This window comes from Erinaceus europaeus, chromosome 7 (assembly GCF_950295315.1).
Source record: "Erinaceus europaeus chromosome 7, mEriEur2.1, whole genome shotgun sequence".
Classification (NCBI taxonomy): domain Eukaryota; kingdom Metazoa; phylum Chordata; class Mammalia; order Eulipotyphla; family Erinaceidae; genus Erinaceus; species Erinaceus europaeus.
Window position 1 is genome coordinate 57,658,144 of NC_080168.1, and position 10,920 is coordinate 57,669,063.

The window sequence follows — 10,920 nt, forward strand, 5'->3', positions numbered from 1 at the left end:
TTCTGTAATTGCTTCCCCGCTGAACATGGGCGTTGACTGGTCGGTCCATACTCCCAGTCTGCCTTTCTCTTTCCCTAGTAAGGTGTGTCTCTGGGGAAGCTGAGCTCCAGGACACATTGGTGGGGTCTTCAATCCAGGGAAGCCTGGCCGGCATCCTGATGGCATCTGGAACCTGGTGATTGAAAAGAGAGTTAACATATGAAGCCAAACAATTTGTTGAGCAATCATGGATCCCAAGCTTGGAATAGTGGAGAGGAAGTGTTAGGGAGGTACTCACTGCAAACTCTAGTGTACTTCTGCTTTCAGGTATATATTTTGCAGTAGTTTATGGATATGTGTGAACATAAGCTCTCTCTCACAGAAACTGGTGTATATCTAGGTTATGGGGCTTATAACTTCTTGAAAGGCCATATCCTCTCACAATTCCCTGGCTCTACACAGAAATTTATTTTCCCTTTTTATTCATTTAAGTGACTACTAGTTACCTTCTAAGATCCTGCTTATATTCCCAGGCCCTTACATGTAAAACACACACACACCATCTAATCTGTGCTTCTATTCATATCTATCTATATGCCCTGACCAAAATCTCAAGATTTCTCCTATTGAAACATGTATCAAATTGTATTATATATGTGTGTGTTTTTATAATTTCTATTGGGATGTTAAAAATTTACAATGTGGTTGACACATGGGTATAATTTCTCATCTCCCCATGAAAGTTCTCTGTCAAACACTATCACCCATGACTTGGGTACTTTTCCATCAACCAGGAGCCCAAGGTTCTCTTCACTGCCACCTGCCCCCTCCTTCCCCACCTTATACATATTTATATGAATTTATCTTCATCATTAGGTGATCTCCTTTAGGGACAGAGTGTTATCAGTACATAAAACAACAGTGGATGGATTAATAAATAATGGCAAGTGGATTAGATTTAATGTTTCTTTAATGTCTGGTTTTGATTATACCTATGGGAGACTGAACTAAACTAACCTCCATAAGCCTCAGTTTTCTTATCCCATGAGTATGATTTTTTTATTATTTGTTATTGTGAGGATCAAGTAAAATAACATAGCTGAAAGTCCATGTCAGCAGTGAGGTTTGTGGGAACCTATTAACTCACTGAGCTTGGCAGAAATTGTACAAAGAAGAATAAAATCTGCTCCTGCCACCAAGGAACTTAGAACATAAGAGAAGACACTGCTTCCTTTTCTTAGAGAGAGAGGGAGGGATGGAGGGAGGGAGAGAGAGAGAGAGAAAGAGAGAGATCAGTAAGGTAGAGTAGCATCTCAGCTGGTCGGGTGGTAGCAGAGCGGGTTAAGTGCAAGTGGTGCGAAGCACAAGGACCAGCTTAAGGATCCTGATTTGAACCCTCAGCTCCCCACGTGCAGGGGAGTCGCTTCACAGGTGGTGGAGCAGGTCTGCAGGTGTTTATCTTTCTCTCCCGCTCTCTCTGGCTTCCCCTGCTCTCTCCATTTCTCTCTGTCCAATCCAACAATGATGACATCAATAACAACAATAACAATAATAACTACAACAACAGTAATATATAAAAAAACAAGGGCAACAAAAGGAGGGAAATCAAGTTTTTAAAAAAAGCATGTGAAACCTTTTTTGGCTTGGGACTACAAAAACGATGAGGTCAATGTTAATTAGAAGAAACAAAGTGCTCATGGGAAGGCAGAGATAGAACGGCTTAATTTTGTTCAGGAGAAACAGACAGGTAAGATGGTTCACAGAAGAGATAATACTTAGGGTAGACATAGAAGGGCTGGGAGGATTTTCCTCTCCTTCAAAACCCTCGCAGGATGAAGTAAGTACACGCTGGGCAGCTGGGCTAGATGTGGAGGGCAGTTGGACTACAGCAGGTGATGGAGTGTGAAGTCTTGCTGCTAACTCCTAGGAAGGGTTTCTGCAGTGTGTTGCATCTGGGTGAAAAACAGTCAATGCCAGGAATAGTGAAGAAGGTGAAGATTGATGTCAAGTTCAGCCCAAACCTAAAGAACTACATCATAGCCAAAAGCAAGTGTCAGTGCAGAAGCCAGTGGCCAGAAATCAGTGATGCTATGGAGTCAGCACAGGGCCAGGTGCATTTCCTAAGGCAGCAGTCCAGGAGCCCAGCTGGATAAGCACCAACATAGAGTAGCCTGGAAATAGGGACTGGCTAGGCACAAGTGAGAGCCACATCAGCTGTGACAGTGTAAGAAGGAGTGCTGTTATTTCTAGTCATCTTTTATGCCAAAGAGTATTTGTGACATAAAAGCCTTTCATCTTAGGTCCTGGCAGATGGAATTATGTTCCACTTGGGGCCGGATAATGCTACCCACAGCGTTTGCCTATATCCTTGGCAGTTAAGCGCACTTATACTACTCTGGCAGGAAACAAAGTTGGAAAAACTAGCAGGGAGCTTTGAATGCCAGAGTGAGGTGCTGGGACTTGACTTCAATGCCACTGGAGAGCCATGGAATAATTGTGACTGGGGAGGTGATTGAAGTCACACTGGAAGAACATAAGCAGAGATGGTCAGGTTAGCTCATCTGGTAGAGTGCACACTTTACAAAACATGAGGACCCAGGTTTGAACCCTAGCACCACATGGGAGCACCATGCAAAGGAGAAAATTAGCAAGTGGTGGAGTGGTGCTTTGATGTCTCTTCTTTTCTCTCTGTCTCTCACCATATCTCTGAAAAAAAGAGAGTCCACCAGGAATAGGCGTTGATCACATAGGCACTAGGTTACCACTAAGCCTGGACAGATAAGAGAGGAAAGAGGGGTGGAAGGAGAAGAAGAGAAGGGCAGGAAGGGAAGGGGAGAAGAGGAAAAGGAGAGGGAGAAAGGGAGAAAAGGAATCGAGGGAGAAGACAGAGAATAAGTAATGTCATAAGGAGTGATGTTTTCAACAAGATTTCGGGCATTAAGAAGTACAAGTTGCAGACTGCTAGATTCATATATGACAGTGTGGTCAGCATTCATCGATTAAACCTTAATAAAGTTAAAAGTCAGATAATAATCTGACTTGCAGTAAGGCTAAGATGATGCTGATTATTGGGCCAATTTCATCATTATATTATCACTATTTTTTTCACTGCTTGTTTTTTTTTTTAATTTTTTATAAAAAGGAAACACTGACAAAACCATAAGAGGGTAAGAGGGATACAACTCCACATAGTTCCCACCACCAGAATTCCGCATCCTGTCTGCTCCCTTGATAGTTTTCCTATTCTTTAACCCTCTGGGAGTATGGACCCAAGGTCATTGTGGGATACAGAAGGTTGAGGTCTGACTTCTGTAATTGCTTCCACACTGAACATGGACACTGATAGGTCGATCTATACTCCCAGCCTGCCTCTCTCTTTCCCTAGTGGGGTGGGGTTATAGGGAGGTGGGACTCCAGGACACATTGGTGGGGTTGTCTATCCAGGGAAATCTTGGTTGGCATCAGGCTAGTATCTGGAACCCAGTAGCTGAAAAGAGAGTTAACATACAAAGCCAAACAAATTGTTGAACAATCATGAACCTAAAGACTGGAATAGTGCAGATGAAGAGTTGTGGGGGGGGGTCTCCACTTTGTAGATAGCTAGTAAGCATATTTTAGTTATATTCCAAAGGGCCTGTGGCTATACTAGTTGTTGTTTTTTCTCCTGAGCCTGAAATGTGATATGCAGGTGGATCCAAGTTATTGTCTAGGGAGATGATGTCATGGCTGGGAAAAGGACCAGAAAGCTGGATCAGGGAAGAGAGTAGCTCCCAAATATGGGGAAGGTATATAAATATTATTGACTGTAAACCCCATCAATTTGATCTAATCTGGACCCCATATTCATCTTAGGAGCCTTTGTGACCTCTGTATCCTTCTAGATCTGAGCTCACATTCTGTGGTCATGAGTAGGAACATTCCAAGCAGCCCCAATATCGACCGATCTTCCTCAGGTGTAGTGTAGAGTATGTTGTCCAGCCTCCCTTCAGAGGATGGAACATTTTCTACCGTTGTTGATCAAAGTTGAGGGCAAGGTCATATGGGGGCCAACAAAGGGGTCTATTTTGTTGTTCATGATAGAAATGACCAGTAACAATGCAGAGAGGGATTATTTGAGGTCTAGGCCCATCATGTCTGTTTGGGAATCTCAGGACTCCCGGAATAGAGCCCCAGCTGATGGGGTGGCCTGATAATGACTAAAGAGTCATCTTTAATATTTATTTATTTATTTATTTATTTATTTATTCCCTCTTGTTGCCCTTGTTATAGTTATTAATGTTGTTGTTATTGATGCCATTGTTGTTGAATAGGACAGAGAGAAATGGAGAGGGGGGAAGACAGGGAGAGAGAAAGATAGACACCTGAAAACCTGCTTCACCACTTGTGAAGCAACTTCCCTGCAGGGGGAGAGCCAGGGGCTCGAACTGGGATCCTTATGCTTGTCCTTGCACTTTGCTCGAAGTGCGCTTATCCCGCTGTGCTACTACCCGACTCCCAAGAGTCATCTTGAAAGTATGCCAGTCTCTTTCCCTTATTCAGCTTTTGAAGTCTTTGATTTGATAAGGTTAGCTTTGGAGTGAGTGAGGGAAGTCTAATAGGAAATAGGTGAGGAGAGTATCTAAGTCTAAGTAGACACTATTTCATTATGAACTTTATACTGACTCACTGCGGACTATTGTGTACTTTTGCTTTCAGGTATATATTTTCCCCTAATTTATGGATACATGTGAACATATGCTCTATCTCATAGGAGTGGGTCTATAATCTAGGTTTTGGGTAATATATATATATATATATATATATATATATATATATATATATCACTGACAAAACCATAGGATAAGGGGGGGGTACAACTCCATACAATTCCCACCACCAGAACTCTATATATCATCCCCTCCCTTCCTTGATAGCTTTCATATTCTTTAACTCTCTGGGAGTATGGACCCAAGGGACTTTCTTAGAAAGTGAACTGCCTGGAATAGAATTAGAGAATCCTATGAAAGGAAAGGTCTCACCTGAGGAATGAGGCTGAAGGTTTGACATTCCATGACTGACTTCTCTGGACACAGTCTGAAGTGAAGCATGCTGAGGTGGTACTTGTTGCATTGATTAGGTTGTGATCGGCAGATGCAATATCATTTGGTATGAATTGAGAGAAGCATGTAGGAAAGTGAGCCCCACCCTAGAGGTTCCAGGACTGCAGGAAATATAGGCTCTATAGAGGAAGTGAGAGGTTCCTGCTGTCTTAGGGTTTAAGAAGGCAATAGATCGTTATTGCTATAATCACATTACTTAGCAACTGGGTTAACTTTGAAAAATCCCTTTGTTAGGATTTGCTGTATCAAACACAATATCACTATAGTGTATGCCCTTTGACATTATTTGTATATATCTGTGTCACTGGTTGCTTCTGTTCTCCCTGGTCTAAGCTTTTAAGAGAGTCAACATATCAAAAACTCAGCCTATGGTCTGTGCATTAAAAATTTTTAGACATTCAATCAATTTTCCCCTCTCATATTAATTAAATAGTGATTTATATGACTAGAAATTAATAGAAGTGTACATAAACATCATCCCCACCACCAAAAGACTGTGTCCCATCCTCCCAACCCACCCCCACCCCCTGCCCCATGAAGACGAACATCTACCCTTACTCTCAACCCAGTGTTTTTACTTTGGTGCCCTACTCCAAATTCAGTCAAATCCTGCTTTGAGTTTCCTTTTCTGTTCTTCTTTCTCAACTTCTGTTTATGAGTGGGATCATCCCATACTCATCTTTATCTTTCTGACTTAGCTCACTTAACACAATTCCTTCTAGCTCTCTAATTGTCCTCTATCTTGCTAGTTCTGTCTTCAGCCTCATTTATTCTATTCTCTCTCCCATCTACTGTTTTCTGGAGTTCACCTATTTTGTTTCCCTGGTCTGATACTGTTTTAGCTTGTTCAGCTAGTTGTGTTCTTAGCTCAGCTATTTCAGCTTTCAGCTTCTCTTAATAATCTTGAGATAATTAGTGTTTTCTTCCGGAGTTTCATTTATTGTTTCTGCATTTCTGATGACTATCTTTCAAACTATTTACTCACTCCTGTGATTATTTCCTTAACTAGAGTTTAGATGTTGAACACATTATTTTGTGCTTCAACATTTGGGGAAACTCCTGTCCTAGTTCATTTCTCCAATATTTCTTCTTGTTGGTTTAACCATTTTATATAATATGTTATGAGGTCCCTCTCTCAGTACTTTTCAAATTACTGATCACTCTTGCCTGGATTGACTTGTGTCTAAGTAAGGTAATTAAAGGGTTCACAGTTGTGGAAATTGATGGTTGTGGAGTTGGAGCTCAGTGGCTTGAAAGCCTCTTTTGTTCTTTTTCTTCCCTGTTGGCTATGGGAGCCTGAGGACTTTTAAACTATAAGTGGGCTTCTTAGCTTAATCACTGACTCATGACCAAGAGATAAAGCAGGCTGGGGCAGAGATAATCCAGTGGTTATGCAAAGAGACTCTCTCACAGGCTCACCTCTAGGCCAAGGAGGCATAGATCTTCTCCTGAGTTTCCTGGTTAGTTCTCTGTCCCCTGGTGTCAGCACAGGGCCTCCATGCTGCTGCTCCCAATTCTGGGGTCAGTAGCAATGGAGACCCAAAGTTGCATTTGGTGAGTTTCTGGGGAGTCCTCTCCTCCCTTCTGCCATCTTTTTGTTGGTGAAACAGACTGGAGGTGGTGTCTCAACTGGTAAACTGCCAGACTGTTACCATCCACTTAATCTTTCTCTAGGCTCCTCTCTGTCCATGAGCCACACGTGTTTGCACTCACTGGTGATTTGCTGAGTTCCTAAAGTCGTTTTAGTTCTGTTTTGTTGTGGTCCCAGATGATCTCTTTTGGTATTCCTAGTTGACCCAGGAGAGGAGAAGAGAGGAGAGAAACACGCTCCTGCTGCTCAGTCACATTCCTGCCTTTTAACTAAATATTTGTTTAATCCAACAACTGAAGTCACCTGTAATAACAATGGCTTATTTTGAAAGATAATGACAGAACTCACAGCTATTGAGAGCATGTGTGTTGGATACACTGCTGTGGAGTTTATATACATTATTGCATTTTAATCCTCACAAGGCATTCATGAGTGTCTCCATTTTCTTTGTAAGGAAAATGAGGGTTAGAGGTATTTAATCATTGTTCAAGAACACTGAGAGAGGGCCAGGGAGATATGCGGACGTGTTAGATAACTCAGAAATCCCAGGAACCACAGGTTCAATCCCCTGCACCATCTTGTGCCAAATATGAGAAGTACTTTGGTGTGTCTCTCCAGCTGTTGCTTAAAATCCAGGCCTGTCAGACTTCAAAATCTATGCTTTTTCTTTAATTACTTGAAAGAAAATAAAACAAAAAAAATTTCTTCCAAAATAAATCTAGGCTAGTTACATCTGTTACTACTTGTAGGTTATACTTAGAAAACCTGAAATATGTCAATTTAGTTTCTTTCTTTGTTAGATATTTCAGTATTCTACAAAGTACCTTTTTTAAAATTAACCAATTTTTAAAACTGCTTGAATCCTTTCTTTTCACTCCCCCCCTCACCTCCTTACCCTGTTTCCTTATGCCATGATAGGTTAAACATACAGAAGGGAAGGAAAAGTACAGATCTACTTTCCTTAAGGTGAAAAAGAGTCTATCTGAAAAGCAGTAGTGGAATAATAAATAAGCATTATTTGGGAGGAGATAGTAATTTCCCAAAAGAATTTGCTTTTAAGAAGAGGAAAACATGTAAGTGATAAGTAAAAGTCTAAAATGAGATTGGCCATTCAATTGTGTAGAGACATGACAATGGGAAATCCTACTCAGAGGATGTTAGTTTAACCATGTGAGTCCTAATTTAGATGTTTCAATTAAGAACTTTGCAAAACAGAAGAGAACTTAAGGAGAACTTCCCTGTAAAGAGCCTAGCTGACTGAACATCACAGGGCACTGAATGCCTCATTCAGAGGCATTCCACACACTGTCTACAGCCATAGTCATGCCTATCTGATGCTGATTATGGGGCTCAGATCTGATCATTTACCACTCACCCTACAGCTCTCCACTGATCACATGTTTGTACCACACTTCCTGCTAAACTTAGCAAAGATCTCTAGTGAGGAAATTAAGTGTTCAATGATGCTGAATTTCAAACAGCTTTCAAATCTAGACATGGTTTCATTTAGTGTAAGGCAGGGGAGGTAAAAACGAAAAACTCCATTCATAACTTGTGAGAATGGGGCTTTGTTTACAAGCATACTCACGAGCAGTGCTTTGCCTTAATTTGCCAAATTTAATTTCAGGTTTGAATGAACCTTAAATATACTTTATTGAAAACAGGTCCTGCTAGTACAAGCTGTGTGCTTCCTCCTCTGAGCAGCAGTATCAGTTATTGTATTCACAGTGTTTATAGTACAAGAATATGTTATCTTTAAATAAAGATTGCTGGTTGTACAAATTTGACAATTTACTAAACACACGTACTCATTCAAAAACAGGCTTTTGAATCCATAAAAAAAAAAATCCTGGGAGTGTATCAATAGCTCCATCTTTATGATTGAGGAAATTGAGCTTGAGTAAGAATCAGCAACCTGCCCCCTTAGTTCTTAAAACCAGAACTGGAGTCCCTCTGATCCAAAATCTTGTCTTTTCATATATCATACTTTTTTCCTTTTTTTTTTTTTTTTTAATAATTGAGTATCTTCTACATGGTAAGTCATTTTAAAAAATTTCTTGTATATGATGGTGACTGGTTGCAAAAGTCTCATTTCGAAGTAGGCTCAGAGAATATTAGCTTTGAGAGGTATCTAAATTATATTTAACAATATAAGTAGCTGAATCTTCTGCAGAGTGTCTCCATATTAAAAGCCCCAAATGTTTGCCTGCTTGCGTCAGCCTTTAAGTTTCATGGCATAGGTTAACATAGTCTGCAAAACACCCACTCACCTCAATAAATTTCAAGAAAAAAGAAAAAAAAGAGAGAGAAAGAAAGGAATAAGAAGAAAGAAAAGAAAAAAATCAAATGTATCCCCATTTTTAAAGTTTCTGAGGAGACGTTACTGCTTATTACTAGGAGATGTTGGAGGAAGAGGGATAAAAAAAAACATCCTATTGTTGTTGGGGTTCTTCAGACACAGGAGGACCAGTTGTCTGTCAAATACTTTATGAGGCAGCTGGAACAGAGCAGTGCTGAAGAGGAATTCATGACATGTATACCATCCAGAAAATCAGAGCAACCCTCCATGTGACTTTCTCTAGACATGATCTTCATCAGCTTTCTAAAGCAGAAGACTCTATGTAAAAGTGAAAAATGAATATGGAAGAGGCTATATTATAGTGCCTAAAGACCCAGTTTCAAGTTCCTGGTCCCCAGTCCCCACTTGCAAGGATGAGCTTTTCAAGCAGTAAAGCAGTGCTGCAGGTGTCCCTATGTTTCTCCCTCATATTACCCTTCCCTCTCAATTTTTCTCAGTCTCTATCCAAATAAATAAAATGAATATGAGATTATCTCAGTTTTCGGCAGAACTTAAGAAACAAGAACAGAAAGGTGAAACAGAAAGTAAAACTTGGACTGTGACATTGTATTGTACCAAAGCAAAGGGTTCTGGGGCGGAAGCCAAAAGGCAAGGCTTGAGGGTGCTTATGGGCTCTAATGCATGATAGTTGAAATGGTCCTGACATGGGAGTGAGAGTGTTTTGTAGACATCTATCATATGCCAACAAGTATTAAATAACCCCCAATAAAATGATAAAAAGTGTGTGGGGGGATCAGCTAGGAAACAAAGTTATCATAAAGGCCCAGGATATAACAGACATGTAAACTTAAATTTCCCATGTAGACTTAAATTCAGTCTTATCCAAAGATCAGAGATAAGGGGAATTAGTCTTCCCCAGAGGATTGAGAAAGTCTCTTTCACAGAAAGGGGTGCTTCCTCTGTGTGAAAAGCTTTTGTTCAAAAGCATCTTCTACCCATTCTATGAAATTAGCCTTTTTCCACTATATATATATATTGCCAGCAGGATTATCTCTGGGGCTCAGTGTTAGCACTATAAGTCCTCCACTCTCACTCACCATTTTTTCCTTTCTTTTTCTCCCCCCCCCTTTTTTTTTTTAATTGAATGTGACAGATAGGAATTGAGAAGAGATCCTCACCTAAACCCAAGGGCCACTATTTATTGTAATAGTGGCTCAAACACAGGTGCTAACAGCAAAGGATACCTCGTCATCTTTGGAGGACTTCCTGTGCCCTTCAAAGTGAATTTAGAGGTTCTAAACTCCCCTTGGGGAAAAAAAGGAAACTGAGAAGAGAGAGATAGAAAGGAAGAAAGAAAGAGAGACACCTGTTGACCTGATTCACTGCTCCTGAAGCATCCCCACAGCAGACCAGAAGCCAAGGCTGGAACCCCGGTCCTTGCACCTGATAAATCTGTATGCTTAACCTGGTGCACCAGCACTAGGCTCCCACCAAGTACATTTTAGAGATGACAAATTTTTACTCCCCTAGACTGCATAGGAATAAGGAGAAGTTATCAAAGCCAGACTAACAAAACAAAACAAAAACAAAGAAACTCCACTGAAAAATCTAAATGGCCTGGGAGGTAGTGCAGTGGCTAGCATGCTAGCCTTACAAGCATGAGACCCTGAGTTTAATCCCTGGTGTCACATGCGCCAGAGTGTAGTCTGGTTCTGTTTCTCTTCTCCTTGTTCATCACAAATGTGTATCTTTAAAAGAATCAAACTTTAAAAGAAGAACAATTTTGTTTCTCAATACCAAAGAATTATGATCTGCTTAATAGTTAGAACCTCAGACAAAATATTGTTAGCAAAAGATACTGGTTTACAATTGAAAGAGAAACATCTCTGCAATAAAAGAAATGTGATTTCAAATCATTTAGTATGCTTTAAAAGTTAATATCTCTGCTCAAG

General features: G+C 40.5%; 1 non-coding gene across 1 annotated transcript; it reads left to right on the top strand.

Moving 5' to 3' along the window:
- The first annotated feature begins 10,139 nt into the window (after positions 1 to 10,139).
- Positions 10,140 to 10,271, top strand: LOC132539668 (small nucleolar RNA SNORA68). The gene has a single exon (XR_009550998.1). It is a non-coding gene; the product is annotated as a small nucleolar RNA SNORA68 (small nucleolar RNA).
- The last annotated feature ends 649 nt before the right edge of the window (positions 10,272 to 10,920 follow it).